The sequence below is a fragment of the Diadema antillarum genome, unplaced genomic scaffold (genome assembly GCF_040938485.1).
Source record: "Diadema antillarum isolate AM-2024a unplaced genomic scaffold, OU_Dant_1.0 seq00000595_RagTag, whole genome shotgun sequence".
In the NCBI taxonomy this organism is placed as follows: Eukaryota; Metazoa; Echinodermata; class Echinoidea; order Diadematoida; family Diadematidae; genus Diadema; species Diadema antillarum.
This window is the reverse complement of record NW_027271526.1, coordinates 196,843-210,679: the sequence shown is the minus strand read 5'-3', so window position 1 is coordinate 210,679 and position 13,837 is coordinate 196,843. Positions and strand designations below refer to the sequence as shown.

Sequence of the window (13,837 nt, the reverse complement as noted above, 5' to 3'; positions counted from 1 at the left end):
ACTGAAAACTCATTGTTGTTTAATACGCAGTTGAATACAATCTTTCATTCTTTTTTTTCAACAGCTGTATTCAATTCAATTCAATTCAATTCTATTCTACATGCTAAAAAGTATAAAAAACACAAATGCCACATGTACACGGACATAACATTATATTGCACATTAGGTTTACATAAGAAACAAAAGGAATGATGCAAACAGCTATAAGTAGCATGTGTGGGAATCAGAAAAAGACCATATAGGACTTATCAAGGCCGATTCCCTTACAAATGAGGCTACAAATTGCAATCAAAGATATACATTTTTAGAATGAATCTATACCATTAGAAATTATACGCAAAATTGCAAAAAAAGGACAAAATATCCCAATAATTATTCAGCTGCACTTTGGATTAAAAAAATTCTATATCTACGTTTAAAAGATGATAATGTAGGACATTCTTTGATAATAGCAGGTAACTCATTCCAGGACTTAGCTCCAATATATCTAATTGTAGTCTTTGAAAACTTATATTGGAAAAAAGGTAAACATAATGTTATTAGCACATCTTGTGTTATAACTATGGACTGCACTATTTTGAACCAATAACTTATGAAAGGTTACTGGTAAAACGCCTTTAAAATATGAAAACATAAATATGGCCACTTGTAATTGCACTATTTGATCAACTTTTATAAATTTCATTTTCTTGAATAATGTTGCAGTGTGCTCAAAAGGGCTTACGTCACAGACTATTCTTATTGCACGCTTTTGTAATAATAACACACGGTTTGATAAGTACAATGAAGTGTGACCCCACACTATTGCACAATAAGTTAAATGGGGGGAAATCATTGTGTGATATATGGTTAAAATAATCTTTGAAGGAAGTGCATATTTCAATCAATGTATCAATTACGGAACAGAAGATCGAATAAAAGGACTTCCTGCGTGTATTTTTTTTTTCAGATTATCGGGGGGGGGGGGGGGGAGAGATTTTCATCTGAAAAGCATTTCCTATTTAAAGTGGAAGAAAAGATATAAATATCACAACAACAATGGATATTGATAATCTGAACCACAATTACATTTAAACGCATGCATATGCACTAGTTGTATTTCTTCTTCTTTACGATTTCGCTGATATTTAAGCTTCAAAAAACAAATCAAATCCTTAATAAAAGTGACTTTCGAACGCGGCGCTTACATTCTGCAAGTATGACATCATTATCAATGACGTGTCCCCCCCCCCCCCCCCCCCTTGAGCGTTCCCATAGTGTCGTTCTATTTGAATAACCAATGTCTCACTTTGTGCAATAGGATTATACCTATTGGCGGAATCGATGGGCGAAACCTTGAAGTAGACAATTCTCATTCAGAGAAGCCAGTGTGGAGGTGACTACGGTATGCGACGCGCGCGATTCGTTCCCATTCATTCTACCAGTTGTTCATTCATTCGTAGCGAGTACAGTAGACGTGAAGCGAGAGAAAAGAGCCGGCTTTTTCCCGCGACACGAGGCACTATCCACCTAGACCACGCGTTACACCGTCACTACGGGCTTGTTACTCCACGCGCTTCACCCAAACGCTCTTGCCGAACTCCGTGTTGTGCTCCTGGATTTTTAAAGACTTTTTATTTGAGACAAGCATTCAAACGCATTTTTTTTCCTTTCACGGCAGTCAAAATTCGGTAAGTCCTTGCACCTTCTTTTTCTCTGATTATTCATTCCTAACAAGGTTGGTAGGCATCACCAGTGCAACTGAGTGCCCTCATCCTTGTTTATTTTTGTAATGGAAATTTCCACTAACTCAGAGCGGATACGGGCGATCGGCTTTTAGGGTTAATAGTTTTGTCTGAGAGTGGCAAGATGCCAAGGCCTATGTAGCATTGTGCGTTTTACCTATTTTATTCGAAATGAATGAAATAATTTAACCTGCAGTTTGCTTGTGGCAGGGGAAGAAATTGTGACACTTTAACGCTGAAATCTTGTGTCCGTTTCTGGCACTTGACGGCCAGTTCCATTACCACATCACTGACATGACCATCGGTGACACCAATGTAAACAAAAATATCTTTTAGGATTCTTGGATTATTCTTTAGGGCCTATTTCGAGAATGACTCCCACCAAACTTTGATACATCCAAATTTCATCCGTTTCATAAACATTCAGGTATTATGAAAAGTCACATCGTTCTCAGGTGTGTGTTTTGTTTTTGTGAGTTTTTTTCAGTAATATGCTTTCTGTTTCAGTACAATGTGATACACAGAGAGTGTATCGAAAATGTAGTATGTGTTTCATATAATCTGTGATCTGTGAGAAAATGCTTATATTATGATACATCTCGCAGAGCTATATGATCACGGTACTATGTACGCACGAGATTCGGTGACAGTTCGGTCGTACACACGAGGGGTTTACTAATTGGACAAGACTTGGAAACGAGCATTGTACTCCCTTTGAACAGGCGGCAGATGAATCGATTTGATCAATAAACACACATTCAGCAGTCTATAAGGATACAGTGTGTACCACTACGCTCGTGAGTGTGTGTGCGCACCGCCCAAATGGCGGGAGAAGGCCTATACCAGCCGATCTGTGTGTCGGCGGAATAATCTAACTGGTATATACTCAGTAGCTGTCCCATGTTTCCATTTCCACGTGAAAATGTACCAATAAAATGAATTGAATATCTGAATTTGAAACCTGAACTCCGGCTACCAACTATACGTAGGCTTTAATCATATTTTTGTTATCATATTTATTGTTGTTATTATTATTATTATTATTATTATCGTAATTATTATTATTATTATCATTATTATTATTATCATCATCATCATCATCATTATTTGCAGTCGATTTTGTGTATCCATAACTTGTAAAACAGTGACATCAATCTTTAAATAAGACTATTGAATAATCATCTGGTCTATATGCACTTCCTGGTAACGTATTATCAATCCATCAACCTAAGTATCCATTTAGACTTCACGATTTTGATTGATAAGTTCTTTACTCACCCCAAGATCTATATAAAGTCATCACCTTCCTTCAATTCACAGTGGTGCATATCAATTCATGTTTCTACAATTTCCGCATTGTTTCATCTGAGCACAAGTAAATTTTATACAGTATGAACTTCCTCAATTGTTATGAAGGATATCATGTTCCTAATCGATAAATTTATTATTTGATACCGGATATATGAATATATATGTATATATATATATATATATATATATATATATTATGTATATGATATTATGGCATATATACAGTGCGAGATATTGTTCCTGCCCTAAACGTGCGCGGTGCCTCATTGTGGGTAGCATAGTGAAAGAAATCAGACTTGAGGCGGACGTTGCTCTCTCTATATAATATACATGTATGTATGTATGATAAATATCTACATGTATATACATATATACATACACATATATATGTATATGATATATATATATATATATACATATATACATACATACATATATATATGTATATATACATATAATATATACATATATATATTTATACACAATACATGTAATATACGTGTACACATTATCATATTCTGCAAATTTTAATTTCAACAACATACCCCAGCAGTTTAATTTGGATGTCTCTCTCGTCCAGTCGATATCAGCGAACAGTCCAGCTCACGCTTTGATTATGCAACAAACTGGCTGCTATTGGGATTTACGTAGAAATGGGTGAGATAAGTGGCTATTTGTGATTAACCCGTAAAGAAGGTTTTGCCTAGTCAAATGTTTGGTATGCCGAAACCCTTTGGCTATTAGCACTTCCTAAAATCTTATATAATCCCAGATTTTAGCACACGTTGAAATAATTGCTTGAGTGTTCAATAGGGGGAGGTTTCTGCGTACACCTACAGCAATCTTAAAACCATGTGTGCCATTCAATAATAGCAACACTTCAAGAAACTTAAATGGAACCGATACCAAAGCGAAATCAAGCTCAAAGAGCAGTAGATTGTGTCTATATATACGAATACACACTCAACCAAAAAAGTAAGTTCCCCGTAGCATTTTTGGATATATCTCAAAAAGTATTTTACTGAATTTCATAATTAAAACGGGAATGGACAGGGAATTTTATTACTCATAACATGAATGGCATATCATTGCCACCAGATATCATTATTGGTGTGAAAAATGCATTTTATGTCAAAATGCGTGGGGAAAAAAGTTGCACTTAAGGTTATATGAAGCATATTGTGTACATATCCTATGCACGTTAGCAAATGACCTTTTTAAATTGTTATGTAAATCTCAGGAATTTCTTCAGGTACAATGTGCTTCCCTATTAAACAGATGTTATGCATACTTTTTAAACAATAGGCCTTTTCAATGTCAAAATGTTGGTCGAAGCCATGTGCTTTTAGCAGAGAGCATGGGCCAACATTGAGCAGCGCTAAGGTCAAACTTCAGTTAACAGTATGAGGAAGAGATGCCGGCTGGTCATTGAAGCGGATGGTGGACATATCAATTACCCGGTATTAGATACTTCACTGTATGCTCATAAAAAAAAGAGATAGAGAAATATGCAATAAACCATGCTTAATAGTTCAGAATCATGAGTGATTGTTTGATTATTATTTAATTTGTGTAAAAAGTCAATGCAAATCACTGAAATGCAACTTTTTTTTTCCATGCATTTTGGCATGAAATGCATTTTTTTTCACACCAATAATGATATCTGATGGCAATGATATGCCATTCATGTTATGAGTAATAAAATTCCCTATCCATTCCCGTTCGAATTATGAAAATCGGTAAAATACTTTTTGAGATATATCCAAAAATGCTAGGGGGAACTTTCTTTTTTGGTTGAGTGCATATATATCTATATATCTATGCACCACTGTGAATTGATTGTGGTGATTGTACTCTGCTATATATAGCAGAGTATAGCACCACACTCTGCTATACATTATATATCATATATCATATATATATATATATATATATATATATATATATATATATACAGCAGAGTATGGTGGCCTGCGGTTAAGCAGCCAAAGTACTTTCCCTTCCGTAATTATGTTACATTATTCAAATTCAATTATAATGTGTCATTACATCTTTCAACACTTTATTAGTTGAAGTCCCATTACGTGAAACCTTTTTACATCGTGTTGTATCACCTGTCATGGCAGGCGATGAATCACTTATAAAAGTGTATGCAAGTCTAAGGTTTCATTTCAGTTTCATTACTAGAGAGGGAAATATTACTGTTATAGGCTATATACGATTTGTTAAGGAGAGACTGCATGTGTGTATAAATAACTATCTCCACTACATCATTCTATGGAATGTCGTTCTCTGTGGCCTATCCGTTTCCACATTCACCACCTAGTATGTGTTTTGTATCATGTATACCTGGGAGATGGGAAAACATAATGTTCTTCTTGCGCTGTGCATGCGTGGAGACTGGTAAGTGTATGTTGTATTGCCTGTCGACTGTCCATCTCCAGGACGAAGCTATTAAGGCGCGAGCAAAATGTATAGATCTTTATTCAATCAATGTGTTCACCGCGATCAACCAACACGTCAGACGTGAAAGTCCATTAGTCGTGTTATCTTTCATCCCTCATTCCTTCTTTCTCCTTTCCTTGCCATCCAACCCTCATCTCTCTCGTGTAAGCTGCTCTGGTTGTCATGGCAGCGGTTGTCGTCATTTCGGACTCTTGTCATCACAGTGTGGGTCCTGGATGCAGCCGCTCCTGTATCCATAATAGCCTTTTGACAAGGCCTCTTGGCTGAAGAATGAGACTAACTCGCTGCACCAGGCATTGCGAGAAATGGGTGAACATGAAACCGCCACTCGGCCTCGTCTTCACTCGTTTTCTCGCAGTCTCTCTCTCTCTCTCTCTCTCTTTCCAACCACGAGGCCTTGTCAAAAGGCTACTGTATCCAAGGCGCAGTTCTGATTTTCATCCGCATACAGTCCCAGAGGAGGGAAGGTCGTCAGTCTCCATATGCACTTCCGTGTCGTTTGCCCAATCACAGAATTTATATATAACACGCACACATTGTGACGCTTTGTACCTCAATGCAAACCGAACAAAGAAAGCAAGATTGTTTTCTATGATCACGTCAAATTTCCACGAACTTGAATATCATAGCGCAGCTCACCCTTAAAGGGGCATTCCAGACGATTTTCATAATTTCACATCATGTAGTACATAGATCAACAGCTCCATGTAAAGATTTGTGGTGTTTATTGTGGCTTTTCAGCAGAGAAAATATACTTTGAAAATCCTTTACCAAATTACACTGAACAAGGATGATGACATAATATGAGGCTCACCTATTTCAGAAATGTAGCAGTGTAATTCCATTACAATACTGCTTGCTTGCGAGTTCACCTGTGTATAATCTATGCATGCCTTCTTCTTTTGTTCTGCTTCCTTGTGCCCCAACTCATGCATTCTTATGGTGACCCTGCCATGTCATCATCCTTGTTCATTGCAATTTGTTATAAATTGTGAAATTTCTTCATCCCAATTATCATAAATTCTGAAACTATTTCCTAAGTATAATTAATTTATAGTTGTTCAAATGTAAAAATCTGAAAATCATCCGGAGGTCTCCTTTAAGGGCTGACAAAACTACGAGCTGAATAGTTGATCAGATTTTTTTTTTTCCAATTGTGTGGATATAAAAAAGGTATATTGTTCGCCCTATATGTTTTCAATCTCTATAACACAAACAGTACAGATACCAAACGGTTATTGGTCTATGACCACCTTCTGTTTTTTTTTTCCATATGCGATGCTCGTTACAAAAAGTAATCACCGATGGGAAATTAAAGAAAAAAGTCCTGTACTAGCACGGTAAAAGAAGATCAAGGCAGTTATTACCAGGATTCAAGAGTAACAACTACTAATGAAGCGCATTTGTATGTGATGGAGATTAAATTGTTTCAGTATGATACCACGTAACACGCCTTTGGGAGAATTGTAAAACTTAATGACTCTTTACAGCAATCTCCGTAAAATAATTTCAGATCATCAATGAAAATTATGACAATCCGGCTCATACACCATCGGAATAGTGACAGTGAGCTAATTTGTTATTTGGAAGTATCCGTATCATCTGCATGGATATAGCTTTATATACAGGCAAAATATGTCCTCGGGGCAGTGTGAATTCTGATTTTAAACATCAACATATAAGCGGGATAAAGGAAACATATAACAGTTGGAGTAACTTTGAGCATTTATACGTGTCACTAACCTTGACACAACAGTGGCGAATATTCTTCTGTGTGTGTGTGTGTGTGTGTGTGTGTGCGTGTTTTTGCTTTTGTTTTTGTTTGTTGTTTGTTGTGGGTGGGTTTTTTTTTTTTGGGGGGGGGAGGTAGTAGACTCACTGATTAAGGTGTATCACTTCTGGCCTGATTTCCAATCTCACCATGGAAAAAAATTCCCCTGTACCTTCCTCCTCAGAAAACCGTCGCCACTGTTGATATGAAGGTTGGAGAAGCTGCCTTTGCACTGACGGGGAAAGTGTGTGTGTGTGGGGGGGGGGGGGTAGGCTAAGGGGTGGTGGTGGTTGTGAGGGGAGGGGGGTTCCTGCTGGTGACTTAAAGTGATATTCTTATTATCATCATCATCATCGGGTCAGCGTCCCCTCCCCCGGGATCATAACTCCTGTTGATAGAGGGGATGAAAAAGAGAGCCCTGACCGTGACGGCTAGAAAAGAAATGGAGGAGACAAAAAGAGTCTGCAAGAGATGATGGTAGTACACTGGAGGAATGATATGAGGCGATATCCTCTCAAGACAGAAGGCAAAACATGGTTCTGTTTGCTTTTCTCTGCGATCACGTCAGCCTAGGCAGAGAGAACAAATACGAAGAGAGGAGATGGAACACGGACAGACCTAATAGTAGCGAGTAGATCGAAGCCTGTATACACGAATAAAAATATGGCGATCTGCTTTTCCGTTACTTATGGATGTTCTCAACCTTGTTCAGCTTTATCTCTGATGTCGGGATAAAAGTCTTTTCCACTCCTTTTTTATTGGATTTCCTTCAAAAATCTATTCATGTCTTAACCCTTTTAATCACTCAAAAATTTCTCAACTTTTACTGTTTTGCAACTGCAATCGAATTGCAATCAATTTCTGATGAGATATCCGAAAATATCATTCACAAAGATAACTAATGACTTGTAAAGACAACACATAGCCATCTTCAGTAGACGTAAAATTGTAGTTTATTTGCATGAGGTCAACTCTGGATCAAATCATTCCCTAGGCCAAGCGATAATTAGCAAGTGATACAATTCTAGTTAATCATCTTGAGACTATCAAAGAACTATAGGCAAAGCAAAATAATTCATGTTGACTTGTGTGGAACAGATACGAAGAGAGGACACTGAAAAAAGTCGGACACATAACGACGTAGCGGGGAGATCTACAGATATAAAGAGCTACAGATGGAGAAATGTGAAAGTGGGAAGAGAGAGGATAAAGGGGAGGGACAGACTGAGATATGGAGAAAGGAAAAACAGGAACGAGAGAGAGAACTTGAGAAAATGCAGGGGGAAAAAGATGTGATGGAAAGAGTGAGCTAAGAGGTGCTAATGAGCAAAGGAGCGAGGGGTGACAGGCGCGCAATAACTGCATGGGCGCGATAGGAGACCGTTGACAACATAATTATTTGAACTTTGGAGGCTCATATGCCACAACTAGTTTGTGAAGAGGGGCAGGGTGCAGTGTCGTATCATAATAATGGTGGGCAGCTTGTAAGGAGAAGTACTTGAAAGAACTTAACTGTCTATCATCTCGAGCAGTGTTATCCAAGGTGATGATTTTTCGACATCATCGTACAAAAATTTGGGTGAAGGAGATGTTTCGTTTTTAGCTATATACTTCTCTTTTAATTGCAATGCACTTCGCTTCCACAGAGAATGTTGCACATTCATCATAAGTATATAGACACATACTATACGCTGTAAGCGTATGTCGTGGTTATATCATTACACCATGTCTAGAGCATAATATGCATTAAATTATCAAAGCATCCCCCACTGTGCACAGTTTAAAAACCTCTCTCTTCATCCCCCCCCCCCTTCACCTTACCCCTGACCCCATCCTATAGCCTCGCCTTTCAGCGTCACGTCGCTTGGACTAGCGGGACTTTTCTTCTCAAAGTAATTCTCATTCTTGTGGGATGATTCAGGGATCCCGAATGCAGCATACGTCATTACTTTACTGGCTGACGTCATCCCAGCGCGAGGCGCGCACGTGATATAATACCCCGCACAGAATACCACCCGCCACTGCACTATTTGGACTGTGTTTTCATCCTCGCATGTCAACAGCACGCAATCATGCTATTCCTGTATTTCCTTCATGAGCTCGCCCTCCTTTTCATTCCTTTTATTTTCTTAAATTTGCCACTTATATATAAACTCTGCCCTTCCCATTGGTGACAGACTGTAAAAAAGAAACATTAGTCCCATGCCACTCTGCAGTGTTTAATATTAAACGTTCGAGTACACCACTGGCTCGTGCAATGAGATACATGTATAGATATTGCAAAAGAGAAAAGGTGAAATTTGGATTTTTTATGTATACAGACAGGCAGTAAATAGGCACATATTTGTGGACAGTATTTTGATACAATTTATATCATGATCTATTATAGTCGCCACACACATTGAGTCTCTCGTATACAATAACTCGCCTGTAGAATGTTGTAATCAATGTATACACAATGTCATAATTATGATGTCACTATTAATGCGTCGCGCACACACTGCCCAATCTCAGAAATTAATGAGAGAACAAGGCACCACAGAGGCCTTTACGTGAGATGCAGAAACTGCGTGGACGGAGAACTGGGACTAGTGGGACAGGAACTGGTGGTGGAAGCTTTAACTCTGATTAAGAATTGTAACTAATTCTCTCGCTGGTACACAGGGACGATATAATAATGTTGATGGCCAAAGGAGGTAAATGAAAGGTGGTCATTTGTGCATTACTGTATTAGACATCAGGCAGCCGCTGTATATGTAAAAGATAACGTCCTTTAAGCATAATTTATCACTTGGAGAGCTCATAGTGGCCGCGTAGAACAGGTGGCAGCTATGTTAAGGTGAGACTTTAATTAAAGTCCTGAAAAGGGTGCGACCTTGACGACAAGTCTTTCCTGTTTTTGCTGCCTATGACGAAAGTAACAATGTCATCTCTAATGAAACTATAGTCCTTGATTTTGTCCTGTTCTCTCTAAAGCCTCTTTTGATCAATCTTTTGTTGTTATTGCTGTTGCGGAGGATTGGTGGGGGGGGGGGGTGTAGGGTGATCTCCTTTCTAGACTAGAATTGACTAGAATGATCTCGATCTTGTTCGTTTAAGCTCTGAGACCAGAACGTGTCCTTCCCACTCCTTTTTCACTGTGGGTTTCCTTAAAAAATCCTGCTCAAGTCTTAACCCTTTTAATTGCTCAAAAATGTCTCAAAATTTACTGTTGTGCGACTGCAATGGCTTGCAATCAACTCCTGACGAGACATCAGAAAGAATATTGAAATATGACAAGTGAAGGCAACACACAGCCATCTTCAGTAGATGTAAAATTGTAATTTATCTACATGAGTAAACTTTCGATCAAATTGTTCCGTAAGTCAATTAGCTATTAGCAAGCGATACAATAACTTTAAACCGTCATCTTGAGACTATCAAAGGAACTATTCAATGCAAAATAATGCATGTTGACCTGCGTGGATTCATGATATCTTCATTACTACTCTTGTCCAAATGAATACCTAAATACGTGTCATATGTTTTATGATACTTTTTCTACTACTTTTCTTCAGATCTCTTGGATGCCTCTAAAAAAAGAACAAACAAAGAAATTGAAAGAAAGAACGTTCCAGACCGACATTCTGTCAGTGACGTCATCTATCAATCATTGAATTCCCAAGTAATGATATAATTAACAAAGCGATGCACGTTTGCCCATACGGAGCATAACTTCAATGTTTCTATGTTACTAATATGATACTAACATAGGACATTCGGGGAAACATACAACTTATACCCATTCTATTGGACGTCGAAAGAAATATTTGTTCGTTTTTCGTTTGTTTATTTGATTTTTTTGTTTTACAAATTTTTACATCGATTTGCTTATGTAAAAAGCAATGCAACAGGTGTACTCTAAACTTGAGTTCTTTGTGCAAATAAGCACAAGAGGCGAGTGTAAGATTTTCTTGGTTCGGCAGGTGCAAATTAAGTGTTGACGGAAGTTTGTCATTCTCTAGGAACATTTTAAAGGTCACTTATCATTTTTGCAAACGTCACGATACTTTGCATGGTTTAAAAAATAATGTCTCCAGACATCGTGTGTGAAACCTTACGGTATTGATCACAGAGTTTTTAGATAATTGAAAAATTAACCCACGCAGTGTCACTCTAAAATCCGCTCCCCTTCTGTATAAAATAATGAATTCGCTGGAAATCTAGAGAATTGTTTCCTTCTCCGTCTAAAAGAAGTTTCCAGTTTAGGTCTGAATTGCCTACCTCCATAGATATATCGGCTTGTGAAAAGAATTTCATTTTCAGGGTTTGCGAGAGGGACACGCGCATTTTAAGAAGCATTTGTAAAAATGACATAATGAAACTTTGCACGGTTTAAGAATGTCTTCAAACATCGTTATGAAATCGTATATACGGTAATTCACCCTTGAGTTTTTAAAGGGGCATTCCAGACGATTTTCATAATTTCACATCATCTGGTACATAAATAAACAGCTCCATGTATAGATTTGTGGAATTTATTGTGGTCCTTGAGCAGAGAAACCAATACTCTGAAAAACCTTAAACAAATTACACTGAACAATGTTGATGACATAGGAGCCTCACATATTTCAGAAATGTAGCAGTGTAATTCATTATAATACTGCTTGCTTAAATAACAAGTTCACCTGTGTAGAATTTTATGCATGCCTTCTTTTGTTCTGCTTCTTTGAGCCCCTGCTCATGCATTCTTGTGAGGCTGCCATGTCATCATCGTTGTTCATTGCAATTTGTTATAAATTTTGAAAACATTTTTATTCCTCATCCCAATCACTATAAATTCTGAAACTCTGTACTCAGTTTAACTAATTTATAGCTGTTCAAATGTAAAAGCCTGAAATTCATCCGTAGTTCTCCTTTAAATAAGAAATGAAAAACTAACCAAGAGTCGCTCGAAAATACGCCCCCCCCCCCTTTGTATCGAGAAAAGCTGATGGATTTCTCCCCCTCCCGATGTCCGAATAAATCCTCTGGAAATCTAGAGTGTTACTTCCCCATTTATGTAAAAGAAGCTCCCAGTTCAGGTTTTCTAAGGACAGGTCTAATTTATACCTCTACAATATATCGGCTTATGAAAGGAATCTAATTTTCAGGGTTTGCAAGAGAGACATGTGCACTTTAAGAAGGATAAAGAAAAAATGACAGGGTGAGAGATAAAGAGATAAAGAGAGAGAGAGGGGGGGGGGGAAGATAGGCAATGATTCAGAAGGACATGAAACAAGCAACCAACGACTTAATGTAAATATAAAGAGTTTAAATGCAAACAACGATTTATCCATCTGTCTTATCGAAGTGAACTATGATTGTAGCTGCGTGCTCAAAAACAAAGAAAATAATTACAGTGATATCTCTTGTGATAATCTTGATATTTCTAAAGATTCTACTTGTTACGTAATGAGTGCAGTATGGTAGACCGGTCATGTAATGCGTCTAGATTTTTACGCATGCTTTGTTTACAGAAGTTACCTTAACTAACACAAAGCTTGTCGCAAGCTTGCCCTACCTAGCAACAACTAAGGGAGCCGATGGAATTTCATGGGAGGTGAATGAAATTCATCTTTGATAGGCTGTGCGGTAGGAAAACAGACATATAAAATGAATACGCATTTGCAGAGCGGTCTGTTGAAAAGATTTTTTATCTGTTTAATGATGACCTTACTTAAAACCTTTGAAAAAAAGGTGCTTTTCTGTAAGTTCTTGCATTCAGATTGTTTACACATTATGAAAATATACGGTCCACTGACCAGCGAGAGGAATTCAGGCTGTGAAGCGCCGCGGCTCGTTGCGGATTAGTGACCAAAATAAAATGATTTCGGAGGAACTCGTTGAGTTCGAACCTCTCCGCAACCGACGCACCATGTGCCCGCATTCCTGTCAAAATAAGCCCTTGGTACCGTATCATGCCTTCAGTCCCCACCCCTAGCCGACTTCCCCTTTCTTTTATGCTACAACGGATCGACCTATGCTCTGTATTAGAAAAAGAAAAGATGGTATCACTGGACCAGGTCTGTTCAAAACTTTTCGAAAAATCATGCTAAGAAACAAACAAGTAAACAAAACGCCGGCAAAAAACAAAAACATAAAAGAAAATAAAGTAAAAAAACTGCATAAAATACACGCACAAAAGAGCCCAATGTATTCTCCTTTTACACCGGGGGTAACAATGCGTGTCATGAAATCCAGGCCATACTCAGCTGAAGGGGTAACGTATCATGCGGCCTCACCTCAATGTAAAAAATATGCTTACAGATACACCAGTGATGAGGGGATGGCATATCACCCACACAAAACTGATCTCCCGCTTCTTTTAGACCACAATGGACTTGTGCTCCGTATAAAAAAAGAGGCCGGCACTTGACCAACTCCATTCAAAATTTTTAGAAAATCATGCTGACAAACAAACAAACAACCAAACAAACGCCGGCAAAAAAAGAGAGGAAAATAAAACATCTCCTAACCCTCCTGGAAAGAACAGAATGTCCCACAGTGTTAAACACCACGTGAAACACTGTGTGAACACATTATG

At 38.0% G+C, this 13,837-nt stretch overlaps 1 protein-coding gene across 1 annotated transcript in view; it reads left to right on the top strand.

Annotated features, from left to right (window-relative positions):
* The first annotated feature begins 1,553 nt into the window (after window positions 1-1,553).
* LOC139735729 (sodium- and chloride-dependent betaine transporter-like) overlaps window positions 1,554-13,837 on the top strand; it is a 93,744-nt gene continuing 81,460 nt past the window's right edge. Inside the window, exon 1 of the mRNA XM_071646478.1 lies at window positions 1,554-1,670. The gene's annotated coding sequence lies outside the window, so the exon portion shown is untranslated. The remainder of the gene's footprint in view (window positions 1,671-13,837) is intronic.